This window comes from Scyliorhinus canicula, chromosome 7 (genome assembly GCF_902713615.1).
Source record: "Scyliorhinus canicula chromosome 7, sScyCan1.1, whole genome shotgun sequence".
NCBI lineage: Eukaryota > Metazoa > Chordata > Chondrichthyes > Carcharhiniformes > Scyliorhinidae > Scyliorhinus > Scyliorhinus canicula.
The window spans coordinates 152,087,597-152,106,392 of NC_052152.1; positions in this window are offsets into that span (position 1 = coordinate 152,087,597).

The window sequence follows — 18,796 nt, forward strand, 5'->3', positions numbered from 1 at the left end:
GCCTCAACTGCTTTGCTGGGCAAGGAATTCCATAGATTCACAACCCTTTGGATGAAGAAGTTCTTCATAAACTCAGTCTTAAATCTACTTTCCCTTACTTTGAGGCTATGCCCCCTAGTTCTGCTTTCACCCGCCAGTGGAAGCAACCTTCCTGCATCTATTCTATCTATTCCCTTCATAATTGTATATGTTTCTATAAGATCCCCCCCGCATCCTTCTAAATTCCAATGAGTACAGTCCCAGTCTACTCAACCTCTCCTCATAATCCAACTCCTTCAACTCTGGGATTAACCTCGTGAATCTCCTCTGCACACCCTCCAGCGCCAGTATATCCTTTCTCAGGTAAGGAGACCAAAACTAAACACAATGCTCCAGGTGTGGCCTCACTAACACCATATACAGTTGCATCATAACCTCCCTAGTCTTAAACTCTAACTCTCTAGCAATGAAGGACAAAACTCCATTCACCTTCTTAATCACCTGTTGCACCTGTAAACCAACTTTTTGCAACTCATGCACTAAGACACCCAGGTCCCTTTTCACAACAGCATGTTTAAATATTTTATTATTTCAATAATAATCCCTTTTGCTGTTATTCCTAACAAAATGGATAACCTCACATTTTTCAACATTATGTTCCATGTGCCAGACCCTAGCCCATTCACTTAACCTGTCCAAATCCCTCTGCAGACTTCCAGTATCCTCTGTACGTTTTGCTTTACCACTCATCTTAGTGTCGTCTGCAAACTTGGACACAATGCACTTGGTCACCAACTCCAAATCATCTATGATAATTGTGAACGATTGTGGGCCCAACAATGATCTCTGAGGGACACCACTAGCTACTGATTGCCAACTAGAGAAACACCCATTAATCCCTACTCTTTACTTTCTATTAATTAACCAATCCTCTATCCATGCTACTACTTTTCCCTTAACGCCATGCATCATCTTATGCAACATCTACACAAATATATGAATAGAGTGGGAATGGAAGGATACAGACTCCGTAAGTGCACACGGTTTTAGTTTAGGCAGGTACCATGGTTGACGAAGGCTTGGAGGGCCAAAGGGTGTGTTTCTGTGCTGCGTTGTTCTTTGTACTTTTGTGCAGTTCCTACTAAATGTCCCTTTAAGGACCACTGGTTAGGCCACTTGTCCACTGGCACAAATACACTCCAGAATTGTTACCAGGGTCCCACAAAAAATCATCCATCAGATTTTGGACATGCCAATAGGAAAAGAAACAATTCAGACCAGTATTCTTATTTCCCATTTTTTACTGATTTTGTTTTAACTTTTTAGGTCAAGGGGAAGTCATCTTTTTCCATTTCCTCCTGTTTCACTTTTCCCTCCTGTTCCTCCTCTACAGCCTCCCGTCTCTTAAGAAATAAATAGGAGGTGAAAGGTGTAAATCAGTCCGAATGATTCCAGAACTGTGTTTCGCTAACATGGAGCTCCTTAACCTTTTATTTATATTCATGTCAAAGTTACAAATCTTGATACACCAGTTCTCTCAATAAATAATCACATTACCGATCCCAACAGATTAAGAACTTCACGGGTTCAAGCCTTGGTTAATACGTAGTAAACTGACCTTTGGCAAAGTGGTACTAAGTGCACCATGGCCTTGGCATGTTTGCCAAGCTGAGGCTTCTGTTGCTGATCATCCAATGACCTTTAGTAAAATATAGATGTGTGGATGTTGAACGTGGGCAGGGTTGGATCAGCGACCAGGCTCTCTACAGTTGATTTGCTGCCAACTCTCCTTTTTGGCTCATGAAATGTCGTCAATTCATTAAAGGTACAGAGAATGAGCTGCACCTGTGCAACTACAGCTCAGACATTGTAAATGTCTGCAGGAAATGGAAGTGAAAAAACAACTGCCAAACAAGACAATTGGAAGATCTTAGAACCATGAACAAGGCAAAACAATGAAGGTGGCGGGGGAGAATTTAAATGATCTTTTTTGACCCCTGATGGCCTTGTTTATTTATGAACTGAACAGATGAGGCAAAAAAGATCAAAGGGCAAAGGTCCTTTTCTAGGTCTGTGGGACTCTTGATGGATTTCCAGAAGTTGTCATTAGTTCATCTAGGTTGGATTGAGAGGAAAAACAGAGTTCCCAATTCATATTGCTGTTTAACATTCCCTACTTGAAGTGCAGATATGTGGTTATCAGGTGAGTGGACAGTCAAAGCTCACTGACTATGGCCTGGTGAATCAAACAGCCTGCCAACACTCAACTTCAAAGCTCATTTAGTAGCCACTTCGACAATAACCTTTATTATTATTGTCACAAGTAGGCTTACAGTAACACTGTAATTAAGTTACTGTGAAAACCTCCTAGTCGCCACATTCCGACACCTGTATGGGTACACTCAGGGAGAATTCAGAATGTCCAATTCAACTAACAAGCACATCTTTCAGGATTTGTGGGAGGAAACCGGAACACCCAGAGGAAACCCACGCAGACACAGGAAGAACGTGCAGACCCAGCAGAGGCAGTGATTCCCAAGCTGGAATCAAACCTAGCATCCTGGTGCTGTGAAGCAACAGTGCTAACCATTGTGTTACCGTACAGCCCATAAGGCAACATAAGAATTAGCCTGCTGCCAAAGAATCAATGGGGATAATTTTAACTCTCAAGAATGAATAAATTTGGGTTGGTTGAAAATAAAAATGTTAAATTTCAAACACAACCTTAGCCTGACCCGAATAATAATATTATTAATAATAATAATCTCTATTAGTTGTGGTGATATGCCTGTGGGCGATATCATAGATGGATGTTGTGCGACCTCTAACCAGCAGGTGGAGGTGCAGACTCACCATGCAGTTTCAAGACCATGGTCATGTGACCAACCCCTCACATATAAGGAGAGACACATCTGGTCATGGTGGGTTGGTTGCAGATGGTAGTAAGACATACAGGTGAATAGTCAATGCCAGGTGCAGTTCCAGAGGAGTAATAAGGAGACCTCATCATAACGTGCTATGGAACAGATTGCTATCTTTCCACATGAGACTCAACGAATATCCAGGTTTGGACAAGTCAAGGTGTTTGGTGGATTCCTTCGCAAGGCATAGAAGACCAAACACAACATTAGTGTCACAAGTAGGCTTACATTAACACTGCAATGAAATTACTGTGAAAATCCCCCAGTCACCACACTACGGCACCTGTTTGGGGACACTGAGGGAGAATTCATAATGTTTAATTCACCTAACAGCACTTCTTTTGGGACTTGTGGGAGGAAACTGGAGCACCCAGAGGAAACCCACGTAGACACGAGGAGTACATGCAGACTCCACACAGACAGTGATCTGAGCCGGGAATCGAACCCAAGGTGGGAGGTGTGTGTGAATGACCAATCTGATATCAGGAGGAGTATTAAGCACTGCTTTCTTTAAAAAAGAAAGCTGCATGTCTGCATTTGAACATACTTTTTACTTGTTAATAATGTCAGCTGAATTTCACAGAACTCTTGTCAGGCATAAGTAGGTGAGAAGCCCATGTCTATGAGGTAAGGGAGTTTTGTTTGTCAGCCAGGAAGAATGGAAATGTTTCCTGCAGGTCAAATGAACTTTGCAGATCCACGATTGGCCATCGTATATCTTCTCCGTCTTGCTGACCTCTGCGATCTCCCCCTGAGGTTTTACCCCCAGCCAGCCCAATCTCCGTCCTCTCTGCTCCCTGAATGCTGCAGGTTTCCCCACCTTCCAGGCAGTCAAGATGACAATCAGACTGGCTCAGAAAAATTAAAAGTCAGCCGGCTGTTAATTTAGCAGGATGTGTGTGAGAAACACTCACTCTGGGTTTCTCATACAAAAATTCCCCTCACCCCTGTCCTCTTCGTACTCTTGAGTAAATATTGTGATTGTTGCCTTTGAGGTGAAAGGAATGGTGAGAAAAACTGATAAAAATAACTTGTGAAAGTACAAGAGCTTTGTATATTTCATGTCAGTGGATTATTTACCTGTGCAAAGACTTGGCAATAATAGAAGATTTTTTACACATGCTTTTGTGAGGCTGAGAGGTTCAAGTTTTTAAATCTTTAACTCACACCAAATGTTGTTGGAAATTGCTACTTTGCACTGTGTGGACATGAATGCAATGTGCATAAGGAATGAACAGATTAGATTTTTACAAACAAACTTCTTTTGGTGGTTTGTATCACAATATATTCGAATGATAACCATCATATAAAAGACCTCAGATGCTAAAATGTTTTCCATTTCGATGAAAAATGCAGGGAATGAAGATTGAAAACAATCTTCACTGTTCAATTTGTATTCAATGATCACATATCTGCTTTAATATACCTGGTTTTATAGATAAATTTACTCCTGCGACTTTTGGAAGCACCAAATGTCTTTACTTCCCTTTTGCAAATCAAAGCGGACTGACAGGCCCTTTGATTTAGAGTAACCACATTATGGGGTAAAAGCTGGATAATCACATTTTGATTCAATCTTTTTTAGAAATCCAGAGTGCAAGCCAGGGAAGAAAAGATGATTTACTGTCTAATAGATGTCCCTCGGAAATCTGCATTTACTATACTGCAACAAATGGCTCCATTAGGTCAGCTGTCACAAGGTGATTCATACTTCTAACATCATCGCTTCCAGTCCCAAAGCCACAGCAAACCATTAATCTGGTATCTGTACAGATATAGTTAATGTGCCTGCCTGTTTTTCCTGATATACTGTATAACGTCTTCACTGTGACACATTGATTTCTCTGGGCTGTTAATAGTTCAATTTTAAAATGAAACTCCAAAGCATCCATTTTGCTTCTGATATGAAATTGTTGAAATCAAAGTTTGTCTTCTATGGAAGGTGGTGAAAATTGTCATCATCAATACAAACTGCATTGACTTGTTTTTATTTGCTCTTTCGAGAAGACTTTATCAGTCCATGTTCTTTGAAGAAATTATTAAACTTGAAAACACACTATCCTACTCATTAAGTTATAAGCTGATTGGTGATGCTGAGTATTTTCATTGTCAAGGCTGAATAATTTAAAAATAATCCAATGCTCGTGTTTCACTGATGTCAGCAGCTGTCTAACCCAGAGTTTTTCATTGAGACTGTTCCTGTCCAGGTATTATTTTACAGAAATTGGCGCAACAGAAAGTAAGGACATAAAAGGCACTGATTTGGGGCGGGATTTGTCAGCTGCATTCTGCTGGAATCGGGAAGGACAAGGCCCGTGAGAGGTCTCTTCCAGGATTCCCAATGGTCGTTACGCCCCACTATATCTAACGTGATCCCACAAGACATCACGATCTGGTTCCCACCCCAACTGCTCACTTAACGATGCCTACACCAGATCTAACCAGCCCTCGGATCTATCGGCCTCACCGAGGAGCCTTCTTCCGGGCACCGTTTACCACTGGTCCCCATGAAAGGGGACAAGGTGGAACGGACCTTTGGGGGGGTGTCTCCCAAGTGATTGAAGACTCCCGGGTGGTTGGAATCTGGGCAAGGTGGCCACCTGGCACTCCTGATACCAGCTGGACACCATGCCATGCTGGCAGGGGCACTGTCAGGGCGCCAGGCTGGGGATCAGGCCCGGGGATGCCCTGGCCGTGTGAGGTGGGGTGCGGGGAGGCTTAAGGACCCACCAACAGGTGAGTTGGAGCATTGGAGGGGATACGGGGATGCGTCAGGGGGGTCTAAGATTGGGGCGCCATGTAAATTGGCTCCCGGATCTCAGCCTGCATTGGTGAGCGGAGCTCCTCAGTACAGGAAAGGCAACTGAGTGCGGCTTCGGCAGGGCATTTCCCGCTGAGGCCTCAAAAGGTAACCGAGTATTGTGGGCGGCTTGGTAGCACAGTGGTTAGCACAGGTCCTTCACAGCTGCAGGGTCTCAGGTTCGATTCCCGGCTTGGGTCACTGTGTGGGTTTCCTCCGGGTGCTCCAGTTTCCTCCCACAGTCCAATGATGTGCAGGTTAGGTGAATTGGTTGTGCTAAGTTGCCCTTAGTATCCAAAAAGGTTAGATGAGATTACTGGGTTATGGGGATAGGGTGGAAGTGTGGACTAAGGGAAGGGTGCTCTTTCCGAGGGCCGGTGCCGACTTGATGGGCTGAATGGCCTCCTTCTGCACTGTAAATTCTATGATTGCATGATTCTATGATACTCTTCAATATCAGGGTTGTTCCTGCCGCTGTGAATGCTGGGTACGACCCTGCTAATCTCGCCCAGAACGGGACTCAATTTGTTTTTGTTTCATTGCACTCTTCATCTCCATGGCGCACTGGAGAGTTGTAAGGCACTGCCTCTGGGGGTGGCCGACCATATGGCTGCCCACAGCACGTGCTGCAGGTCCCAGAAAGAGCGTCATCCTCATGTCACAAAGTCCTATCAAATGATGCGATGTCCGAATGCCTAACTTGGACCAAGCCAGTTTAGATGATAAAGTTGTGTGACAATGTCCAAGTGATGAGTTGCAAGGTGGAAATGGCTCTTGCATTTTATAATGGCCCAGGCACCTGACCTGCATCTAACATCCACTATTGCAAAGTGCATGCAAGTGCCCCAGAATGCTTTTAGAGGTGTTGCGGTGAGTTCCTGGATTTGGCAGGGAGAGTTAGAGCATTCTGACAGAGAAGGCACAATGTTATAGACCAGTTCCACATGAAGGCTGAAACTAGTGTGGAGTAGCAGAGTGTCTAGGTCTGCAGTGTCAGAGGTTCCACTCCCCTCATTCTTACAGTAGTTCTTGGACCCTAGAATGACGAAAATTAAATGTACGCTGCAAACAGGGTTCGGCTCAACCTTATATTCATTTGTGTGTTGAACCCACAAAATCAGAATACAAATCCCTTTACGAATTTACTGAAATTTACAATCAGCCATGCAGCTTGTTGTTACTGGTGTTGATTGTAGATCTGGATAAGGAGATAACTGGCTCATTTCCTTTGCCTGGCTGCAGTAACCACACTTTGATGCAGCATTTTTCCATTGTCTCAACAGCCACCTTGTATGTATAGAGACAATAATGATTGAATTTACTGTTGTTGTTCCTTCCTACTGCACACTCACCACCCATAGGAGCCACTGTTCACCCAACTGTTGACCATGCCGACCCTAACTTAAGCAGGCAGGAAGACATCGCTCCTGCACTTGAGTCACATCATCTTCTTGAAGCAGGCACCAGTGCAGATACTCTCATGTCAGTGGTAATTAGATAGTTACCTTCACGGGTACTGCACAGTGGTGAGGCCACATCAAATTCACATAAGGAGGTGGCAGTGGAGAGAGGTCCTAAGGTGTCAACGGTGGAAGCACTGCTGGAGACCGCGACCATGCTGAGCCCAAGGCAGATGACGAGCCTCTAGAGATTTCTATCAAGTGGCAGATGCTGCTTGTCCAGATGGATAGGCAGGAAGATCTGGCAGAGATCCATGAGAGTCTACTTGCCATGGTTCCGTCATTGAGGATCCAGGCGGAACATGAACACTGTGTCAATCCTGCGCACTGAGCGCACGGCCTCCTCCATTGAGAGGGGTGCGACTCTCATGGATAGGCAGATCCAGGAGCAGAATCAGTAGTTCCAGCGGACGTGCTTGGACATGCAATCCAATACACCAGCCTCAGGAGATCATAGGTATTGTGCAAGGTGGATGAGGCATCTAGTCTCTCTGCCAGGTGCCCGTCCATCAGTGGTGAGCAGGGAGGTGCAGACACATCTCATGCTGGCAGACACGCTGCCTGTTGTCTCTGTGGGCTACTATCAGGGTGCTCTGGATGATGGTATCAGCTTCTCCACGCCTCTGCATCTGACGATGCCATGACGATTGAGGAATGCCCAGCCATGGGGCTGGATGCTAGATGCTCATTTCAAGTCCGAGCCGACGCTGGCCTGACTGCAGCCCACTGGGGCCTATGTATCTCAATCTGTGCTGATACCAATTCTAAGGCAGCCTCCGAGTTATTTGCAATGCTGGTGTCTGAACTGCTGGCTGCAAGTGATCAACCGATGGGGTATCTTCATCAGTACTGTGCTGTTGCTCTCTCTCTTTCTACTGGGGCTACGGAATTCAGCAGGCATTGGTTCCTTGTTATCTCAAAGCAGAAAAACAAAAGATCTGGATGGGATTTTCCAGCTACCCAGGCACGTGTTTCTGAGAGGGGGGAGATGACATGCTGTTCACTGACGGCAGATTCTCTGCTTCTGCCACGGTCAATGGGAATTCACTTTGAAGCCACCCCACGTCCCTGGAAACTCATGAGCAGGGATCCACTACCAATGGAACCGGAGAATCCTGCCGCTTGTTGTTGAGAAGGACCATAAAGCAGGAAAATAGCATTATCTTAAATTTCTCAGCAATGCTGGACGACACAGTATCTGTAGTTGCAAATCCTATGATACTGAGAGTGATTTTCTCCAGTGGGCTGAGAAGCTGATGGCTTCTCCTTGACCCCTACAGACTCTACTCTTTGCTTTTTTGTTGTGTGCCACCTTGTCCTGTATGAGAGAGGGCAGAATGTCAGGGATTGTTTAGCACTGTGTTAGGGTGGTGTGCCGCATAATTAAAAGAGCGGACGTATCTGGAGGCAGTGAGAGATGGGGGTGAGGCTGTCAGTATTGGCAAGTGGGTGAGGATGACGGATGAGTATCTGGATGTTAGGCACAACTCAAATACAGAGGACCAGGGTGTGCTGCTGGGTGAATGATGGGGGTATGATGCAGTGAGCAGTGTGAGAGGTTGGTGGTCTATCAGTTATGACATGCATGAGAAGATGCATTCGATTCTGTTGACCGACTCATGTGAAGTTATTAGGTGACATTGGGCACTGCATGTTTTGGATCTTTTTGGCACATAAAAAACCAGGGATGGCAAACCCATCTCCGAGCTTTTTTAAAATTTCTTCATGGGACGTGGGCATCACTGGCTGGGCCAGTATTTATTGCCCATCATTAATTGGCCTTGACGAGGCATTAAGAGTCAACCACATTGCTGTGGGTCTGGAGTCCCAGGTAGGTCAGACCAGGAAAGGACAATAGATTTCTTTCCCTAAATTATATTAATGAACCAGAAGGGTTTTTACGACAATCGGTAATGGTTTCATGGTCATCGTTCGACTTTTTATTCCAGATTTGTATTGAATTTAAATTTCACCATCTGCAGTGGTGGGATATGAACCCAGGTTCCCAGAACTTTACCCTGGGTTTCTGAGTGACAGTGACAATACCATTATGCCAGTGCCTTCCAAGAATATGGGAGGTGGCAGACCATCGAAATTGGTAGTCCATCAATTGACCCAAATAATATACTTCACATGCCACAAAACAAATGGCAAGATAGGCAGACGATTAATAAACGCAAGTGCTTAACAGGCAGGAGAGACACGGATACATCCATTGGAGGGGAGGGGGTTTACCATGAGCTGAGCGGGGGTTGGGGGGACACCCCCTTCAAATTTATATTGCCCCTTGGTTCCTCCTCACCTGACATTGGTTAATAAATGCTTGAAAATCTCTCATTCATGATATTGGTTACTAACTCAACTAATTATTGATTTTTCTTCCTCAACCATCACATTTAGTTTTGTGAAGTACGCATATACGCTAGATTTCAGTTGGAAAAATGTCTTTCAATATCCCTTCAAAATAATAGGAACATTGAGTGGGCAGTGTTTCTGTTTGTTCCCTGTCTGCAAGCCAACTAGAATTAGAATTTGCAGAGACTGACAGCCGTTTTAAAAACAAACGTGTCACACTCTTTTTTTTAAATGTGCTAAAATGACTGAACTGAAAATTCTTGCATGAGGAAATCTGACAGACAGAAGACCTCTGTATGCGAAAAATCACTGTTTTCTGCTTGTGCAAGTTTAGCTATTTGGCTCACTTCATGCTGTTGGGTCTCCTCCGATTGAGATTTAGTGGGGACTGGGTTCCGAATCAAGGCCTCCTAACATTTGGGAAAATAGAATAGAAATTGTAAATTGAGGTGAAGACCTGCAGTTATGCTCCTGTTTCCATCCTGATTCCTGATGCTAAGCCCTGTCAGGTGGCAAGCACGTGTTAACAGAGCAGTTGGCCATTACTGATGCTCTGGCCCATCAAATCTGAGCCCAGAGTAGCATGGAAAAGCGGAGCACACTTCTAGTTCTTCACCTGTACTGCTGTTCAATAGAATTGCGGGGAGAAGGGAAGAACGTTGAGGCAATAGGATTGCACTTGAGAAGGTAGTTCACAGGATAAGCATTTCACTCAAACAACAAGCAGCAAGAGTGGGATACTCCGCTCCCCCAACCACGTGTTGCTTGGCGGCGCGTCATTCGCTGGCGGCGGCATTCTCTCTCCCTGCCGCTTGCCAGTGGGATTTCCAATCAAAGCCACTCCATGCCGCTGGGAAACCTGCAGGCGGCAGTGCACTGCCAGTTGGAAAAGAGAATCCTAAAAGCCGGAAAATTCCGGCCCAAATTTCTCTACACATTCACAAAAGCTAGCCAATAGGTGCAGTAGTCATCTCAGATGGCCACCTGCAATAAAACGATGGGAATTATGACCAACCCAGGACTCAGGCAGACTCAGAGCTTGTGTGTGTATTTGCAGCCCAGATAGTTAGACGTGATCGAAACACCCGCTCGTTTGCATTCTAATGGCCCATTTCCCCAGAACAAAAGAACTATACTCAAGTAACCGATACAGATACAGACTAATCGGCGCCACTTCCTTTACTCAGGGAGCCCAAACTCCAAGGTCAATGACTGCTAAGGACACGCCCAGCCATCAAGGCACCCGCCCCTTTATTGGTCAAAATTGAAGACAGTAATCGAAGCCTGTCGAATTATTGGGTCCAAGTTAAGGACCGCCCCAAAGAGCGCAAAATCCCAGAGGGATAAGAAGAGACACAGCCATGTGCTCGGTCTCTCTTGGATCCGGCCTATGCCAACACAAGTGCAGCATAACGACCAGACAGACAAGTTCAAGATCAACGATCGCTACCAGACGGATGAGCCCAGCAGAACCAGAGCCACTTCTTCCACCCAGCCACGCAAGATCCGGTCAAAGGCCTTGTCCATCTGCATAGAGCCGGTTGCCCTGAAGTTAAGTATAACTTATTGTAGTTGTTTGGTGTAGTTTAACTTGTACTATTTTATGTTGCATGTCGAAGTAATCCTTGTGTGTAAATAAACCATCTTTGAACTTGAACTGACTAACTGGTTGTGTGGTCCTTTGATCGATATCTGGTAAAGCCTTGTGGTGGTATCATTTGATACCTGGTGACTCTAAAGAGCATCATTATTAATTGGCACCATTATTGGTGACGCTGGTGGGATAGTATTCCTTTAAATTGGCAATAGTGCCCATAGAGTTTGGCAAATGCTATCCATATAACGGATTCTCCGTCCCGCTAGACCTGTTTTCTGGCATGGAGTACCCCCACCGGCAGCGAAATTCTCCGTCCCGGTAGCTGACCAATGAGATTTCCCATTGTGGCCATCCCCACGCCATTGAGAAATCCATGGGTGTGAGTGCGCTGCTGGCTAAGTGGAGGATCATGCTGACAGACAATCCCGCCCAAGAGATAGCCAAGACTGATTATGTTGCTTCAGATATTAGGAAGCAAATAGGATTGGTTTGACTGGCTTCTTTTTGACCGTTGTCATGGTGGCGCATTTCCTTTCAAACGGTTGCAGATGCTAATTTGAAAATGAAAACTTGGTAAAAGAACCTGTTTTTAAGCTAAAAAAACACACCTCAGTGAGGACAAACAAAGTGCCCCGTTGAAAACTTGATTTCTACATCCTAGGTGCTTGCACATTTTGCTTTCAGAGATCCATGAATCAGAAGGATCAGCAAAGCACAGAAAGTGGTACTCTGTGATGTTCATCATAAACTCGGCTGCATAATGCAACTTAGCTCCCCGGTAATGCCAGTGTAAGTGTATCTCCAGGTGATGAGAACATAAGAACACAAGAACTAGGAGCAGGAGTAGGCCATCTGGCCCTTCGAGTCTGCTCCACCATTCAATGAGATCATGACTGATCTTTTATGGACTCAGCTCCACTTTCCCGGCCGAACACCAGAACCCTTTATCCTTTTATTCTTCAAAAAACTATCTATCTTTATCTTGAAAACTTTCAATGAAGGAGCCTCAACTGCTTCACCGGGCAGGAAATTCCATGGATTCACAACATTTTGGGTGAAGAAGTTCCCCCTAAACTCAGTCCTAAATCTATTTCCCCTTATTTTGAGGCTATGCCCCCTAGTACTGCTTTCACCTTCCAGTGGAAACAACTTCCCCGCATCTATCCTATCTATTCCCTTCATAATTGTATATGTTTCCATAAGTCCCCCCCCCCCCCCCCCCCCCCCCCCACCCCCGCATCCTTCTAAATTCCAGCAAGTACAGTCCCAGTCTACTCAACTTCTCCTCATAATCCAACCCCCTCAACTCTGGGATTAACCTAGGGAATCTCTTCTGCACACCCTCCAGCGCCAGTTCATCCTTTCTCAGGTAAGGAGGCCAAAATTAAATTAAATACTCCAGGTGTGGCTTCACTAACACCTTATACAGTTGCAGCATAACCTCCCTAGTCTTAAACTCCATCCTTCTTGCAATGAAGGACAAAACTCCATTCGTCTTCTTAATCACCTGTTCCACCTGTAAACCAACTTTTTGGTGACTCATGCACTAGGACACCAAGGTCTCACTGCACAGCAGCATGTTTTAATATTTTATCATTTAGATATAATCCTTTTGTTGTTATTCCTACCAAAATGGATAACCTCACATTTGTCAACATTGTATTCCATCTGCCGGACCCTAGCCCATTCACTTAACCTATCCAAATCCCTCTGCAGACTTCCAGTATCCTCTGCAGTTTTTGCTTTGTCACTCATCTTAGTGCCGTCTGCAAACTTGGACACATTGCACTTGGTCCCCGACTCCAAATCATCTATGTAAATTGCGAACGATTGTGGGCCCAACACTGATCCCTGAGGGACACGACTAGCGACTGATTGCCAACCAGAGGGAATACCCATTAATCCCCACTCTTTGCTTTCTATTAATTAACCAATCCTCCATCCATGCTACTACTTTACCCTTAACCCCATGCATCTTTATCTGATGCCGCAACCTCTTGTGTGGCACCTTGTCAAAAACTTTCTGGAAATCCAGATATACCATATCTATTGGCTCCCCGTTATCGACCGCACTGGTAATGTCCTCAAAACCTTCCACGACCTGCCCTTTATGAACCCATGCTGCGTATGTCCAATGGGGCAATTTCCATCCAGATGCCTCGCTATTTCTTCCTTCATGATAGATTCCAACATGTTCCCTACTACCGAAGTTAAGCTAACTGGCCTATAATTATTTGCCTTCTGCCTACCTCCTTTTTAAAACAGTGGTGTCACGTTTGCTATTTTCCAATCTGCCGGGACCACTCCAGAGTCTAGTGAATTTTGGTAAATTATCACGAGTGCATTTGCAATTTCCCTAGCCATCTCTTTTAGTATCCTGGGATGCATTCCATCAGGGCCAGGAGACTTGTCTACCTTTAGCCCCATTAGCTTGCCCATCACCACCTCCTTAGTGATAACAATCGTCTCAAGGTCCTCACCTGTCATAGCCTCATTTCCATCAGTCACTGGCATGTTATTTGTGTCTTCCACTGTGAAGGCCGACCCAAAAAACCTGTTCAGTTCCTCAGCCATTTCCTCATCTCCCATTATTAAATCTCCCTTCTTATCCTCTAAAGGACCAATATTTACCTTAGCCACTCTTTTTTGTTTTATATATTTGTAGAAACTTTTACGTCTGTTTTATATTGCGAGCAAGTTTACTTTCATAATCTATCTTACTCTTCTTTACAACTTTTTTTAGTAGCTTTCTGTTGCCCCCTAAAGATTTCCCAATCCTCTAGTCTCCCACTAATCTTTGCCACTTTGTATGCTTTTTCCTTCAATTTGATACTCTCCCTTATTTCTCCCTTATTTCCTTAGATATCCACGGTGAGGAGGGAGGAACTGATAGAGTGAGGCCATTTCAGTCAGGAAGCTCTTGGCAACATCTGTAACATCAAAGGTAGTGCAGCCCCAATTTTCACGAGTCATGTTTCCTCTACAATATCGGCGTGCACAATTATAGTGTCAGTCAATTTGCTTTCTACACATGTATCAAGGAAGACGTACATCCATTGTTCACTGAAGTCAACAACTTCATCGCTTTCATCTGGGACACTTGAAGAAACCTGAAAGAGTAACATAATTCCACAGAGCAGCGAGTCTTCCCAGAAACCAGAGAGTTGTTGAGTATGCCTGTCTTGCCACTGGAGTCTCAGTAGACCACATTACCCAAAAGTAGCTTTTGTAAAACCAAAATGAGGTTGAATTTCCAAGACAGGTCTTCAAATCATTCACCTTGGGTTTGGCGGGAGCTTTGTGGTATAGCTATAGATGCATTGATTAGCATGTTATTGTGATGTTTCCACAGTTCTTTTCAAAATTTTAATAGATAATTGGAGGGAAATAATTAGAGATTGTGTGAATTTTAGGGTGTAGCTCTACAATTTTGTATTTACTGCAATTCCAATATCACAGGCACAGGAAATTATTGTGCACATTGTGCATCAGCTAATGTTTCGAGACCAGATGAACCGGTTTCGAGCTTCTATAAGTGCCGGTTCCATCGATAGTAGAGATGCACTCACAGAGCCAGGGACTACATGAAGGGTTGTCAGCAACCATCCAGCACCTGCAGGTGCAATTGGAGGAGTCCAAACCCCTGTAGAGATACGAGGCGCTCCCGTTCATGCATGCCACTCAGTCCAACATTGCACGGGTGCCGTCTGCGGTAGAGGCTTTGGGGGCGAAGGTATTGGCCATGCGTCAGGATGTGCCAGGCCTGGGACACTCTGTGCGGGCGGCGGTGTGGCACAGGGCAGGGCTGCCCTGTCACAGGCAGCAAAACCAGAGCCATCTGGACATTGCAGCAGCACTCCAAAGTGTGGCCCAGTCACAGTAGATCATGGCTGAGGGCCTTGCCAGCATTGCCTGGGCACTGGCTGACCCAAGCCAGACACAGAGGGAGGTGGCACAGTCAATGGTTGATGAGGCACAGTCGCAGAGGGAGGTGGTCCACTCCCTGTGCTCCATAGCCATGAGAATTGAGACTCAGGTCGAGATGGGAACGGGTCACCAGGACTGGCAGCGCCAGGTGGCAGGGGAGCCTCAGGGGTTAGCTTCACTCCTATCCCTGTCCCAAGGAGTAGCCCGGGGCCATTGGGTACCGCCACGGAAGAGGAGTTGATAGCGCTCTTGCCTGTGACCCCCGCAGGGGTGTTGTTAGAACACCGCAGCACCTGGAACTTCACCCCCCCCAAACCCCCCCCCCCCCCCCCCCCCCCCCCCGCCCCCGTACTGCCCTGGCGCATCTGATGGGCAGCAGAGGGCCGCGGAGGGCGGTCAGTGGGGTGCGGAGGAAGGTGGCTGACTGGCATTCCGTGACTGGACAGCCCAGTGGCCTCCCTGGCCTGGCAGATGCCCTCCCCACAGCCAGCCCTGCCAGCAGCAAGACTGGCAATCCATGATCGTGCATCTGCATCTCCTACATCCTCTCTCTCCCTCATCAACCATGCTAGCTGTTTCTGATTTTTAAAACGACATGTGAAACTTGTCGCAGGTAATTCCTCCAGGTGGAGCCGGAGCACCGTGGAGGCCCTGGAGAATACCGGGTCAGGCCCGCTAATGATATGCCAATGGTGTTTACTGTACGTGGGGAGTAGAACGCATTGACGCTGCGTCGAGGCACCAGAGCTTGGCATTCTGTCAGGTGCCTGGTGCCAGCCACAATTTTGGCCTCACGACAGTTTCTCCACCCAATCGTCTTTCCCGATTCTGGAGAATTCTGGAGTCAGCCGATGGAGAATCCCGCCCTCTGTTTGAACACCTTTGCGGCATTACTTTTCAAACTGATAATTTACTTTTTTTGACCTGCTCTGTTGCTGTAGGTACATAAATAACCTGCCTTGAACATTATCTTCTATGATTAATAAGCCATATTCATTAGTGCTGTCTATCTTTCATGAGAATCCATTTCCTCTGAAGAATCCACTTATTTTCCTAATTTCACTTACACACTAGTCTTGTCCTCTTCAAATTTGCATGTAAATTAGAATTTGTTATATCAGCACTCACCATACCTTGTTTTCCTTTTAAGCTCCTTATTTTAATGAGTTCAGTTTGTAGCTTCCATCTTGAGGCTTAATGACTTATCTAAATTTTGCTTATTAAATGACTTGAGAGAAGATATAGCTCACTGTAGTTTGTAAAAGGCTGCAATTGTCGTTATTACATTCAACGACAAGTCAGCCTTATCTTAAAAGTACATAATCATTTGATAAATGTCTGGAGTGCCGCTTGGTATTTTATTAGTACTTCTTAATAACGTCAATGATGGGGTAAATTTAAACACTGCTAAATATTTCATTTTCTTGTCACATATCAATTACGTTTGTTAATGAATGGCGAGAATGCATTGTCGAATTTTGAAATTCTGAATGAAGTCGATTTTCGTGCTTTTTGTCATGCCTAATAGCTGTAAAACGTTCCTCACACCAATTAGTGAGAATTGTTTTTTTACCAGAAGGGTTGCATGATGTCTTAGTTTGGCATAACCAAGCTTCCCTTTCCCATCTGTCTCTTTACAGTATTGCATTTATAATAATTTAAAATAACTTTGCATATTAAAAATTTGCCGAGAAGACGAATGCATTCTGTGTTGATGACTCAGCTAACCACTGCAAATCATTGGGATGGAGCCAAATAATGGACTGGTGTGGTAAAGTGAGAGGTGTGTAAATGTACCCTGACTGACCTTGACCAGTTTGCAGTAACCCTTTTTAACTGAGATATGTTTTGCAGTGAGATAGACAAAGGAGATAATACTCAGGTGAAGGTCCAACACAACTTTATTGAGCACCTTATTACGGAAAACAATATTTATCATACTCTGTAAATAATCAGTCTCAAATCTCCTGGAAAATTCTTTTAATGTCGCTTCCAATCTCCATCCCTCGATCACCTTCACATGGTCCATCTCCGACACTTCCCTTCCCTTCCTTGACCTTTCTATCTCAATTTCTGGGGATATACTGTCTACTAGTATCCATTACAAATCCACCAACTCCCACAGTTATCTCGATTACAGCTTGTCATGCGAGAGTACCTTTAAGAAATGGGTGTTTGTAAATGGGTGTGTATATAAATATCTGTTCTGAGAGTACCTTTAAGAAATGAGTGTTTACTGCTGCAGTGATGTCAGAGAGTGGGCGGAGCTGTGCTGTCTGTCAGCTTTTTCTTTCATTTTACGCTGTTTGCTGCAGGGTGTGTTTTAGTTTTGTTTTCAGAGCTGGATATCTGCAGTCACAGCCAGAAGGTGTATGAATCTCTCTCTGTAATCTAAAGACTGTAAATCGATCCTGGTGATTTAAAACTAATAACAGTAGTGACTTTAACCTGATGTGCTTCCGGTAAAAGGTGTTTTAAGTCTTCTGGATGTTGAATGGACAGCTCAGTGTTGTATTCTTTGGGGGTTGTATTTGAATTATTGGTTGCTAAGATGTTCACTGTTTGTTTCAAAAAGGTTAACTTGAGTTCATAGAATAAACATTATTTTGCTTAAAAGAATACTTTTCCATTTCTGCTCAACCACACCTGTAGAGTGGGCACAATCTATTAAAAGTTGTGGGTAAGGTGAACTCCATGATATACTTTGGGGTTCTCTAAACCCTGGCCCATAACAAGCTCTTTATACCCCACATCCTGTAAGGACTCCATTCCATTCTCCCAGTTCCTTCACCTCTTTCACATCTGTTCCGATGATGCTACTTTCCAAAATGGTGCTGTTGACATGTCATTGTTCTTCCTTAATCGTGGTTTACCACCCACTGTGGTCGACAGGGCTCTCCACTATGTCTGACCCATCTCCCGCACCTCTGCTTTCACCCCTTCCCCTCCCTCCCAGAACCAGGATAGGGTCCCCCTTGTCCTCAGCTTTCATCCCACCAGCTTGCACATTCAAAGAATCATCCTCCACCAGTTTTGCCAACTCCAACATGATGCCACCACCAAACACATCTTCCCCTCACTCCCCTGTCAGCAGGGACTATTCCCTTCAGGATAGCCTGGTCCACTCCTCCAACACCACCAACATCTCACCCTCTTCCCATGCAGTCGCAGAAGATGTACACCTGCCTCTTTACCTCCTCCCAGCCCACCATCCCAGGTCCTAACCATTCTTTTCACGTGAGGCAGCAATTCATGTGCACCTCCTTCAATCTGGTCTATTGCATTTGCTGCTCCTAATGCGGTCTACTCTCATTGGAGAGACTAAGCGCAGACTGGGTGATCACTTTGCAGAACTCCTTTGCTCCATCTGCAAGCGGGACCCAGACCTTTCCGTCGCTTGCCCTTTCAAATTACCGTCCTGCTCTCATGCCACATGTCTATCCTTGGCCTTCTCCAATGTTCCAGGGAAGTCCGGCGCAAACTGGAGGAACAGCACCTCATCTTCTGATTAGGCACTTTACAGCCTTCCGGACTTAATATAGAGTTCTACAAGTTCTGTGAACTCTCTCCTCGACCTTCACCTTCTATCAATTTATTTTCATTTCTTCCATCGATCCCAGGGTTATCTGTTCTCTGTTCCTAGTTGCTCTTTGACACATTGCTCACCTTTTTTCTGCCATTCACGCATTCTAATCTCTTAATGTGCCACTATCAGCTTCCTTCTCAGTCCCAATCACCCCTATTTACATTCCCTTTG